At 35.9% G+C, this 13855-nt stretch overlaps 1 protein-coding gene across 2 annotated transcripts in view; it reads right to left on the reverse strand.

Annotated features, from left to right (window-relative positions):
- LOC113228099 (transmembrane and coiled-coil domains protein 2) overlaps positions 1-13855 on the reverse strand; it is a 69919-nt gene that overhangs the window by 39185 nt on the left and 16879 nt on the right. The gene's annotated exons all lie outside the window — the stretch shown is intronic.

Here is a 13855-nt window from a genome sequence, read left to right on the forward strand (position 1 = left end):
AATTGATATGCAAAGTGTTGGGCAGTTTGAGTGGGAGAATATATCCTAAGGCAGTCACCACATTTATCGGTGCAGAACCCGATCATATTTTACCTAAATTGTTAAATTTAAGACGATAGGTCGTCGTTGGCGCTGTACTGATGCGATGGGAAATTTGTAGGAAGCCGATTAGTCGCCAGCCTGTGTGGAGTGTCGTACGAGACTAAGCGAAATGCGCAACAACTTTTTGGCTCTTATTGCATGTACTGCGCATGATGCCTCGGTGGCTGAACGGTTACCATGCCGGACTGCCACGCAGAGATCCCAGGTTCGATTCCCGGGCCGGGAGAAATATTTGTATGGTCTACATTTACTTCTGTCGTGAGTTAGGGTGTAATTTGTGGTTGTCTATGTGTGTGTCAATGGCACCCGCGACACAGGGTTTCCCTGGTGCGCTACAACTAAAAAGTCGTTAAAAACTAAATACAAAAACACGACGCAAGCACATAGAAAAAAATTCGTGAGGTCCGCTGGTTAGTTCCGTGGCTTGGTTGGTGTAGCGTCTGCCACGGTAAGCTAGAAGATGTCGGTTTGAATCCCGTCGGATCGAAGGAATTTTTTCTGAGTGTTCGATTTTGTATTAATAATTATAACAAACTAGTAGAGTAATTTCACAAAAAATTATTGAATATCAATTCAATAAAAATTTAAAAATAAACATAAGGTTTACAAAGGGTTGACAAAATAAGAGAGTACAGTACAAACGCGGCTTGCAAACCAAACTTTTCGAAATTGTAATGCTAATAGGATAGGACATAAATCTTTTTTTACCGGCGCGGAGCCTGACCTGAGAAATAGCCCACAATTAGTAGATAAATAGTTTATTAAACGTAACAAGTAATTGCTATAGCATTTACATGAAACGATAATAATACCACAGACAATTCATTATACAATTTGACCAGTAAAACATACAAAGAAACATTATAATAAATTTTTCTCCTATTTTCGCAACAGAACGAAATAATTGAGTGAGTTTCCTTCTAATCCCCAAAACGACTTAAACAACCCGTGTGGGATTTTTTCATTATGATCTTTTCTTTTTTGGACCCTGCACTTTATAGTTGGCCCCTGCAGACGTTGACTGCGTCACCAGACAAAATATTGAAATGCAGTAACAATTATTCCTGCTTACGTGTCTATTTTCCAATTACATTTCAGTGCCCCCAAAACATAACCAATAACAATAATTATCGCTCACGTATCTATTTTTGCTCTCGACCAATCACACTTCAATACAGTGACAGCATGCCTTTTGCGATTCCGCGTCGATAAGTGTATTGATTCCCTTAGATGACAAAAAGTAAAACGTTTATGGTTAGATGATAAAAAGTCAGAAGCGCATAGGTAGACGACAAAAGGCATGACTTTTTGGGAGATGACAAAAAGTGGCAAGTTTACCGGTAGTCACAAATTGCGGCTTGACAACATACGGAAGCAATTTCTCACCAGGCACAAACGAAGTCTTGTACAAGTATGGTCATCTATTATGCGGACACACTGACAAGTTTGCTATATTATGCTAAACAGATTTGTATTTACACACTTAATTAATGCGCCAAGACCTTACTGCGTACTTAGTGTCCTTGTATAGGGAATCGTGAGTTCCTTATTCTATAGTCTAATAATATATTTATTGTAGTATAAAAAAGTAAACCCGTCAATGTCATCAAAGCAGTAGTAGAAGTAAAAGTTTTAGTACCACTCGAGTTCCTTATGAAAGACATCGTCCAAAGAAGTACTGTCATCGTACCTATTTCTGCCGCGAAGCAGTAACGTGAGCATTACTGTGAAACAGTTTTGAAAGGTGCTTATGGGACTTGTCAACTTATGTCTCAGGATGACGAACGCAGTGGCAGTGCTCCTCAGATCTTTGTGATTTAAAGCACTGAGTGGCATTGCAACTGTTACGGACAGGCGTGTCGCTTACTGCCAAGCGCTCGATTTGTTCGGCCTATCACTCGGTATTATAATAAAAAAACCGCAAATTTTAATGAATTAGTCATCGAGTTGTTTTTAGTAATAGTGAATTAGGTATGGCTCAATTCACATTGCTGCGGAACGGAATGGAAGCGAATTTTTGTAACGAAATTATACATAGCATGTCAATTGCACTGTATGTCAAGTGTGTGATGTCCAAACCATAAGATAGCTGCTGTTCCCGAGAATTCTCCGGAAAATGCGCGAACTGTTCTTTGCTTCTTCAATTATGCTATGGTTCCGAAAATTCGCTTCCATTCCGTTCCGCGGTAACGTAAATTGAGCCTAAGTGGTAATTACATTTATGATATGTGAACAAACAGCTTCAGAAAAAGAATTCGCGAATACAGAAAATCAATAGATTTCCTATAAAAGTGGTGCACTATCAATCAGCCACTACGAGGCAGGTTAAATGCAGTACGACTTTAATTTTACATCCTGTACATGTTAACAATAAGGAGTACTTTAACTTTGAGTCATTTTATTTTGTACAAACAGCTTATATAGAAATATAATAATAATAATAAAATTAACAATAGGATGTTTCCTACTGATAGAAATTCAATAAGTAACAATTGAGCATTGACATTGCGTATAAGTACAGGGTCAAATGCAAGTCAAGCTTGACACTAAAGGTTTAAATTCAATTGTATGCCGCTTTCAATAAGAACAAAAAACTTTGTCGATTACTGTACAAAAGATTTTGTAGATTTTTTAATGCCTGTAAAATAGTTTCAGGCGTACATTTTTTTATTTCTTACCAATCCAATTCTGTTTTCAAATTTCACTAAAATTTATATAATTTTTAATGGAAAGAAATGGCTTTATTTTAGATTTGTATGTAATACTCTATTGCCTACTGAGGCTTCAGAATGAACCTCACTAAATTCCGGCAATCCGCATGGAATATTTAATATCTTGCACCAAAAACACCATGAGACTATAAAATACTGTAATGATACAATTAATGAATACTACAAATTTGTCGTGTGGTATGGAGGAGTGGTATATTCACTTTAGAATCTATGCAAATCTAAAATAATATTTACAAAGAGTTCTTTTGCATACACAAAATTTAATTTTTTTTTTGCCTTAACTACAGCCAAAGTTTTTGGATAGGCCAATTACAGCTATCCACGAAAATCAATTATGAGTGTGGACTTATCTACAAATAAACTATACTTCATTTCGTTTTATAAGTACATACCTATTAATTAATTTCATACTACTATAAATGCTTTTCCATAATTATTATCGCAACGCTATAGAAACAATAGCTAATTATTTATATTTTTTCCACGTTATTATTGCGCATCATTTTGAACAGTATAATGTATGGTATGAATCACTTTAACATATATCATTTGAACTAGACTCGTGTTAATAAACAGCTCTTAATTCCGGTATTAAATGAGTATAGGCCGAGATATTACTCAGATCTTGAGATGCACCTCGAGCTTCCTGTATAAATACACAATAATCATTAATCATCGATATCTTGACTGGTATCATTTGTAATTACCAAGACCGTGTACTAGATTGATTAAGACTTAATAACGAACTTGAGCCGTAGCTTATGCATTGAGTTAACGTTTAATAATAAACGTATATTTGTACGCTATTAGATTCGACATTCGAGTACATTAGTAGTAATAAAGCTTCTTGCGAAAGAGTTCGTCCAGCTAAATACTGCCTCCTTACCTATTTTTGCCGCCAAGCAGTAATGTCAGCATTACTGTGTTACGATTTTGAAGGGTACGGGTGCTGGTGAAATTACAGGCACATGGGACTTCAGGGTCACGGGCGCTGTGGCAGTGCCCTTCAGATCTTAGCGATTTAAAGCTACGAGTGGCACTACAACTGTAATGACAGAGGTGTAGTAATCGTTAACAATAACGAAAACTACAACCAAAAAACACTAGAGATGTTTGAATTAATGCGGGCCTAAATATTGTCAACTTTAAGAACACAATACTCACCCCAAAACGGCTTATGTCACGATTTAATAATAATCGACGTGACGTTTAACAATAAGGAAATTATGGGCACGTCCTGTCGTTTCAAGAGTTTTGATGAGAGCGACGACGGATCTAAGAAACTTGAGATTAGTGAATGAAAAGGAAATTAGGGAAGTATTCAAAATTAAAAAAAAGTAGGAAACCAGTAAAGATAGGATTATAAAAACGTGGGTTGTCGATGAAGGAGGTCAGAATCGTCACAAACGCACTTATTTCTGCCGCCAAGCAATAATGTAAGCATTACTGCGTTTCCGTTTTGAAGGGTGGTGGTGAAACTGCGACTACATGGGACTTGTCGACTTTATGTCTCAGGGTGACGGGCGCACTGGCAGTGGTCTTCAAATTTTTGCGATTAAAGTCTGTGTGGCACTGCAACTGTTATAAGTAGGCGTGTCGCTTACCGCCAGGCGCACGACTTGTTAGTCCCGTCACTTGATAATCATAAAGCAAATCATAAATATTTTTTACGCACACACCCAACATAGCCGCCCCGCACTAGGTAACCGCAGGGTCGCGAGTGCCATGGACACATACATAGACCACAAATTACACCCAAACTAATGAGAGAAATAAATGTAGGCCACACAAATATTTCTCTCGGCTCGGGAATCGAACCTGGGACCTCTGCGTGGCAGTCCGGCATGGTAACCGTTCGCCACGGAGGTAGTTTAAGAGGCAGTAATTTGATAATTATAATTTGAAATTTTAAGTAACGAATTGTGACCTTTTTTGTCGGATCCAAATCACACAAACTAACGTTTAGAGCGCTTTACAGGTTCCATGGTTATGGTCATTTAGTGAGTAACCACGAAAGTCTTAAAATCTGTCAATTCAACAGTTAAATGGAATACCCACTTATGGGGTTTGTATATACCATACTTATATTATATTATAGTATATTTGATAATACCTAAAGCTATTATTGATTTAAAATTATTTTTAACGCATATTTAAAAAAAAAATTAAGTCCTGTGTGATTTACACCGCCAGAGAAAAAATTTCAGATAGGACTCAATCTATCTGAAATTTTGTCTCTGGCGGTGTAAATCACACACAAGACCTGAATATTTTGTTGAAGACTAATGGTACCAAATTATATGATTATGCGTGAAAGAACCAATAAAAAAAGAAACATCAAAATGTTGTTTTCTTTTAAGTACGCCAAGATGAAAATTGAATGATGCACGAAAACTTAAAAAAATAATACATAAGCATCTCTGCATAATTATGTTGAGATATATTAAAAAAAGAAATTATTCAATTAATAGGTATTATTTCTGGAATAAAAGAATATTATATAAATATAATAATTTAAATTTGACATATTTATGTCATGTTTTTTACTACTTCTTTTATTAGAAGTACATGCTAATTTACTATAAAATGGTTTAAGAGACCAATACTTGCTTTCAGTCATCTAATGATGAATAATTATTCATTCAATTAATAAAATTTTTAATTGAAATACTTTCAATTACAATAGGTATGAAACTATGATTTACTTCACAAATTTCTGAACATTGACCATAAAAAAATCATGGTCGATTAATAAAAAATCTTGATTGATTTAAACGACCAGGATTATCATCTACTTTTACCCCTAAGGAAGGAATAGTTCACGAATGATTAACGTCTGTTGCTGTAATTAAAATTTGAATTTGATTATTTATAGGTAAAATAATTCGATTATCTTCATCTAACAAACGAAAATTATTTGGGGATATTTCATTACGAGGAATTATATAAGAATCAAATTCAATATTATTAAAATCTGAATATTCATAACTTCAATATCATTGATGACCAATTGTTTTTAAAGTAAATAATGGATTATTAAATTCATCTAAAAAATAAAGAAGTCGTAAAGATGGAAGAGCAATGAAAATTAAAGTAATTGCTGGTAAAATAGTTCAAATTAATTCAATTGTTTGATTTTCTAATAAAAATCGGTTAATATATTTATTAAAAAATAAATTTAATATTAAATTTAATATTAAATATTTTACTAAAACAGTAATTATAATTAAAATAATTCGTGTATGATATGAAAAAAATAATAATTTGTTCTATTAAAGGAGAAGCTCCAATTTGGAAATTAAAATTTGATCAAGTTGCCATTTCTAAAAAAGGATAATCCTTTTTACACGGGGTTTAAATCCATTACATATAGAGATATACAACAAGGATATTATGATGACTATCTAATTTTCAAAAAACGTCAGGTTTGATAGCAGTAAAAGAAAATCATGAATTGGCATTGTCATATAAGACACACCTAGTTTTAATAATAGACATAGCCGCTATTAAGAAAATAATAATAATAAATTCTGATCTATACGGAAAAAATAAATAATCTGACGAAAGCGTAATCTGTCGGACGTGTTCTAAATCCTATTGTAATATCAGATTAAATCCAATAAAATTGTTTTTGAATCTTTTCACACATCACTACAGTGTACTAATTACATTATAATAGTGCACATTATTTAAACATTACAATACGAAATGACGAACTCGATCGCGCGGTCCAATCTGTCGTCGTAATATAATTTAACATTAGCATCATATCAGTCATGAGTTCAATCATTATCCTGTCAAAGTACGACCCAGTTACCTACATTACGATAACCTCCATTAACCAATAGTGTAGTACTGAATATTCACGTAACCCTACTAATTATGAAATCGAGTACATCTTGAGAGGACTCATTAGCAGCTTCGATCTTCTAAACTAGGTTGAATCATATTGATGTTTCACCATCATAAAACAAGATGAATTTGGACTTTGACCAACCACGTTTCCCTTATACGTGATAATTAACAAGTATTGTAATATTTTTTATACAATATAATGATAACTTTGTTACTTTTAAACGTATTAAGACATGCCAATTAGCGATATTTTGTCACGCAAATACAATTTAGTACACTTTGAATATCAGCAGCAGACAAAGCACGCCGTGTCACGGTCAAATATCTATATATGCTTTTATATGAGCTTCATGTTAGACCGGGCCGAATCCGTGCTACGGCCGAGGCACGATCGGGGCACGGCGTCGAGTGTTTTCCCCAGTTCCAGCCCGATCGCGACACGTCGTAATATGTATGCACTCGCCGGGCACCCGGCGGGTGGTCAACGTTGAACTATAGTGTACTGAACAGCGCAAGCGCAAAATGCTCTCATCATCTATTAAATCTTTGTAGAGCGTGGCAAATTCTCCTTCGGATTCTCCTTTTCTCCAGACAGGTCAGTTTCAATTGGTCTCTCCAATAGTTCGTAATCAAGAGCTTTTGCAATAGCTGCCAACTCAATTTGTGTGTGCATTAATAACACAACTTTATCCCTCAAGACAAAAATTAAAAATAACAAAAAAAACCCTACCGGCGCACGGTGGAAACGACACGACACTGTGACGGTCATGTGACGGCCCGGACCCGACACGATGTAACGTGATTCAGCCTTAACTAAGGCTCCGGCACTCGCTTAAGGTTACGTGAAAAGTGTCTGCCTACCGCTGAGTGCGCCGAACGTCAGCGCAAGCGCTCAGGGGGTGTTGCACGCATATCTGAATGGTCGTACGGCATGTTTCGTAAGAAAAATCATCGCAAGGTGTGTCGATTACCACCTAGCGCACGATTTGTTCGTCCTGTCGTCGCTTGATATCATAAAAAAAAAATATTCCTCAGTACATCTATTCACAATACTCGGAAGGAAAGAAAATAATAAAATGTTCGTTTCTAAATACAACAGGAAATCCTGTAACTCGATGATAAAACGCTCAAGGTCCACCACGATTCATCAAAACCGCATAGAAGATGCGTGAACTGTCAGTTTAGTTACTCAATTTGTTCATTTTACATTCTTGCAAACCCATCCGGGTGTTATTTTCATCTTACATTGGTGGCCTTGGCCATTACAGTTGCCTTTTGATAATTAGACAAAAACAAGCAAACGATTAACACGACCCATGGTCACCAGGCCCTCATGTTAGGTTGAATTAACCCGTAACCAAGTGGTAAGTTTAGAAACCTAACTAACTACCAACAATATTAACTCAACGTCAACACTTTATTTATGTTATTTAACTGTAGTTACCACACTGGACTGCCACGCAGAGGTCCCGGGTTCGATTCCCGGGCCGGGATAAATATTTTTATGGCCTACATTTATTTTTCTCCTGAGTTTGGGTGTTATTTGTGTGTGTATCCATGGCACCCGCGATACAGGGTTTCCTCATTGCGGGGCTATGAGTGTGTGAATTCTGATTCATGAATTAAGTTATGACTACAATAAAAATGGCGATAACACGTCCCCGCAGTCAGTTATAGTTGGTGAAGTATTATTTGCACCGATTCGTCTTACAGCTTCAACTTTAGAATATGTACAATAGGGACAAAAGAGTGAACCGTCTCGGTAACGCCTTGCCCTCTGTAGAGTGCAAACAACTACTTTAAATACGTTTACGCTTAAATAATCTTTACGCAGAAATAACTTGTTGAATTAGTAATAAGTAAAATAAGTGTTAATGGTTTTATTACCCCATTGTAATAAAAAGGTTATGCCGTTCCAAATGATAGCATTCATTGGTACAAATAATATTTCTTCAACTATACCCGCATATCCCGTGCTGTCGTCGTGCTTCCCACCTGTAGTGGTAATCGTGTAAAATCTGAATTACCTGTAGGTGTACTCGTGTACAATCTGAATGTAGCTAGGTGTAAACCAATTAGAATGCTTTATTAACAATTTATTACCTTTCGGTCATGACTTCCTGTTAAAGGACACGATTTGGGAAGAATTTAATTGAGGACGGATTTCGATATAGGGGTCCTCATCTTTAATTATCTATCTTTTATTATAAACAGATCGATATCCCCAATATAATATCAAAAACTGCAGAAGAGTGTATATCTGGCCAACCACCTGATACTGGATTTAATGTTTTCTATAAGCTTTCTATTAAATTAATAGAAAATATAATCCAGAAAGTCACCGACTTCAAGTGTTGGTTACTTTACCCAACGTTTTGTTACAAAACCATGCATCATACAAAACCTGCAGCTGGGACCCATTTTATTCATACATTTCTAGTATTATTAAACCCTTGCCCTTTATTATTAAACCCGTGGCCTAGCTTTAAAGAAATGAAAATGCAGAAATCTCAGTCCACGAGCTTTATTGTAAGAGATGATAAAAAGGCATAGGAAGGCCCAAAATGCCTATACAACATGCCTATACGACATATGTCCTTCTCATAGGTACCATCTATACATATATTTGGTATAGATGGGAATTCATAAAATTTGGTTCAGCGGTCTATGCGTGAAAACGTAACAGAGTCACTTTCGCATTTATAATATTAGTTTGCATAATATTATAGTAATCGACGTCAAGTTTAGCAATAAGGAGGCGATTTGCTATTTATGGGCACGTCCTCTTGTTTCAAGAATTTTGATGGGAGTGACGACGGAAAAAAACAAATGTAGGACTAGTGAAAGAAACGGGAATTTCAGAACGGTTCAAAATTTTAAAAATAAAAGGTCAGCAACATGTAGCAGTAGAGCTCCTTGTGAAAGAGTTCGTCCAGGGAAGTACTGCCACCTTACCTATTTCTGCCGCCAAGCAGTAATGTTAGCATTATTGAGTACTGGTGAAATTACAGGCACATGGGCCTTGTCAACTTATGTCTCAAGCTGACGGGCGCAGTGGCAGTGCCCCTCAGATCTTTGCTATTTAAAGCACTGCAACTATTAGGGACAAGCGTGTAGCTTACCATCAGGCGCACTACTTGTTCGTCCCGTCACTTAACATTATAAAAACAAAAAAACGATGATAAAAAAGTGGCATGATGATGAAGGAGGTCAGCATTGTCAAAATGTCCGTTGCTATTTGTATCTTTCTATGTTAACTCGTAACGTCGTATTTCTGATCTACGCTGACATACACTAATCGGCTAGGTCTCGGTTCACATGTTTTTCTTTTTCCGTATATACCTACTATACTTTTAAAATACAAAATTTAAAAATGGGCGATGCGTCGTGTTTTGTTTCTCCTTGTATCTTTAAAATATTGAGCTACACTTAACGTGCACTTTAGATTGCTCCTTTAATGTCAAGGTGACGAAGCAAGTGCCTTACGGTGTGAGCGATTTCCTTTACATGTACGGTCACAACAGAAATTAATGACTCTGCAATTGTATGATCTTTCGGTTAACTAAATATGGCCTAAAATGTACACCCTGAGGAACACCCGCCCATTACAAGTTGATATTCTACATGAATAAATTTCATGTATTGTGTAAAATACCCTTGAAAATGTCCATTATCAACGTTATCATTACGACTCAATCGCAGTTTCAATTATTTTGTAAAAAATCCTTGAAACAAATCCACGTGCATGATGTAATAGAAAATGTAATTTATACAATAAAAAAACGGTATACTGTGTTCTTTGAAAAATACAAGCTATAAAAGCGTGTGTAAATATGACATTTCAACACATATTGTAACAAAAATCGTTATCGCCAACAGTTGGACATAGTGTGCCAATGTCCATTGTGCGCCATTTTGTCTTGTGTCGTTCATTTTGGGGCTAATGCCCATGATCTCCACGGTGGGCATGCGGATCGGAGATCGTAGGACATAGTTTTTAGTACTACTGACGGGTAGTCATTGGTCAGTGAATTTGGCTGTAGTACTACAGAAAACGCCATACCGCCATCGACTAGAGGATATACAGCATGCAGTTGCGGTGAAAGTAAGTGCTTGGATGGTGGTCGCCCCTAACATTGTAAAAAAAATAGAGTTGTATGAATATAATTACAGGCACATGGGACTTGTCAACTTATGTCTCAAGGTGACTTACTTTTTTGATAAAGTTTTTAAAACCTACGTGTAAATGGCAAATTTTAAATATCAGAATCTTTATTATAGACGCGTATACATTGCCCCTTAAATCAATTTGCTGGTTTTTATAAACCCGCACACGGCTGTCAAGAATAGTGTTGTCAACCGTTTTATTTTTCTGGAGTACGTTTTTTCTAAAAGACAGAAAATATGACAGAGTCATATTATATTTTTTAGATACAATTTGGCACTACACTACCTCTTTTGTTAATATTATTCTCCATACATAAATTGCTCAAAATCAATGAGTAACAATCACGGACGTTATATTATATCTGTGGACGGGAAATTCCCCAGTCAAAAAATCCTCAATCATTCTTTAGTTCATAGTTATTGAATTGAATGCATTGCAACGAACTCTTCGTTTTTGTTGGGTGTCAAGTGATCATTACATTGTGAATTCATATTTACAGTACTCATAAAGTAAAATAATCACAGTTAGTGTCTTATTTCATTTAGTTACTTTATTTTACTTTTTCTGAAAAAAAAACAACACCAATTTTGGAAAAAGCGAGTGTGCTTTTTTCTCCTACAAATGTGGATAAAAACTTTTAGTTTTTGTTTTCAAGTTACATTACTAGCTTTTATTCTTATATTATTTTTTGTTATGTCACCATTTTATGGAAAAAATACATTAATGTTAACATAAATTAAATTTTCACATAGTATCTCTCAGAGACAATCTAGTGGCCATAGTAAATTAGTTTTTAAGCGAGAAACATGGTAGTTGTTATCAATAAAGAAATATTATAAAAACGACAACAGCTCGAAATCAATGTACCTAATAAAAACAAATCGTCGCTCGGTAATACTATCAATGTACTGATGTGTACGGTGGGCAAATTAATTGAGTTAACGTTGAACACCCGGCGTTTCTCGTGACGGTATGCCTATAACAATATCGTCGGATTACTGTACTTTATTCTGGCAGAGTATTAAGTAGAGCCGATAATATATTGTGCCTATTCATTCAGCAACTTTCACTGTGAGCTAAGCACGAATTAGAGAAATATAGTTCATACATTAGTCCTAACTATTGTCGGAAATGACTACTTTTTTAAATGAAATATGGGTTGTCTTGGCTACACTCACGGTAGTTAAGCAATGGCTGGGGTCCACCATAGATTGGCTTTATCGAGAATATACCTACGGCTATCATAAGGCAATAATTAACACAGGATATTACTTTCACCACCCAAATCAAAAGAATAAAAATGTTCGTGTAATTCAAAAGCTATCCAACAAAATATCATATTATGCAAAACTGTGTACATAATTTTCTACTGTTCATATTTCCCATAGGGGATCAATTATTGTATGGAATGCGGGAAACGTATAGACGTTTAGACGTTTCCCGCATTCCATACAATAATTGAAATACAATCTCTAATCTACGACGCGCTAATTCGCCTCCAGTAAGATACTATCAAATAACAGCACTGTCTGTTAAATATTGCTCACCTGTTGTTCTATGGCGCTGGTAACAGCTAATTGTACTTTTCCTGTGAACGTATCAAATTCCAGGATCGCGTTTGTTGTCATGCACAGTACGCGACGACAGCTGTGCGTAATTCTGATTTGAGATTTGATACAACTGATTGACCACAGCGTGGAATTGGTATGACTTAATAGATCGTCACCACTTAACTTCGGTCACTAATTTATTATTTACAGGGAAATGTAATACTATGACTATACCGTTCCATAGGCTTTGTCACTTGTTCTCTGAACCATTTAGTCGTCATAGCATTGCAATAAATATTGCTGGATATTGTATAGAGAAAAAACGCGAGAAACTTCCTGTAATTTGGAGGACGTTTTACAGTATTAATTTTCAATTATTTTTTTTATGATACCAAGTGACGAGATGAACAAGTCGTGCACATGTTGGCAAGCGACACGCCTATCCATAACAGTTGCAGTGTCACTCTGAGCTTTAAATCGCAAATATCTGAGGGCACGCCACTGCGCCCGTCATCCTGAGACATAAGTTGATAAGTCCCATGTGCCTGTAATTTCACCAGCACCCTTATCCTTCAAAACCGGGACACAGTAATGCTGACATTACTGCTTGGCGGCAGAAATAGGTAAGGCAGTACTTTCCTGGACGACTCTTTCTCAAGGGGTCCAACCGCTACTAGAAGATCTATTTTTGTCGCAAAAAGTAGCTTATGTCCTTCTCCTATGTCGTATCTATTTCTATACCAAAATTAACCAACTTTGTTTCAGAGAGAGTAACAGAGAGTGTTACTTTCGCATTTATAACATTTGTGTTTAGGTAGATTTTAGATACAAACGATAACCACTTCAATTGTAATGCTATTGTGACATCAAATGTACTGATTATAAGAGGAAATGACTGGCACTTAGCAGGTACATACGACAGCGTGAATGCAATTGCACTGTAACACGATTATATATGAGTAAATTGCACGACTTATTTTTATTTACTCGAATGCTTTATTCAGAATTAGCGTTTCCAGGTGAAAATGTAGGGTAAAGGAATAAAAACAATTGGGGCGTAGGCTTCTAATGGACTTCTAATTCAAAACAAAATATCAGCTTATATTCATAGAGTTTTTAGATTTTTACACTTTAGAAATGAAACTATTTTTTTTTCAGATCTAAATCGCGAAAATTTCGTAAAAAGACAAATACGCACACTCATAGCCCCGTAGTAGGGAAAGACACGCACATAGATAGCCATAAATACATCCAAACTCACGAGAGAAATAAATGTAGACCATACAAATTTCTCCCGGCCCGGGAATCAAACCTGGGATCTGGCAGACTAGCATGGTAACCCTTCGACCACAGAGGCAGTTGAAAATACTTATTCCAATAAATAAGGAAAAAATAATGGGCTGGCCAAAAAGCGTGTGCGGTTTATGCCACTAGCTAACTTTCAAAGA

This window comes from Hyposmocoma kahamanoa, unplaced genomic scaffold (assembly GCF_003589595.1).
Source record: "Hyposmocoma kahamanoa isolate Upper Pololo Valley unplaced genomic scaffold, ASM358959v1 224, whole genome shotgun sequence".
NCBI lineage: Eukaryota > Metazoa > Arthropoda > Insecta > Lepidoptera > Cosmopterigidae > Hyposmocoma > Hyposmocoma kahamanoa.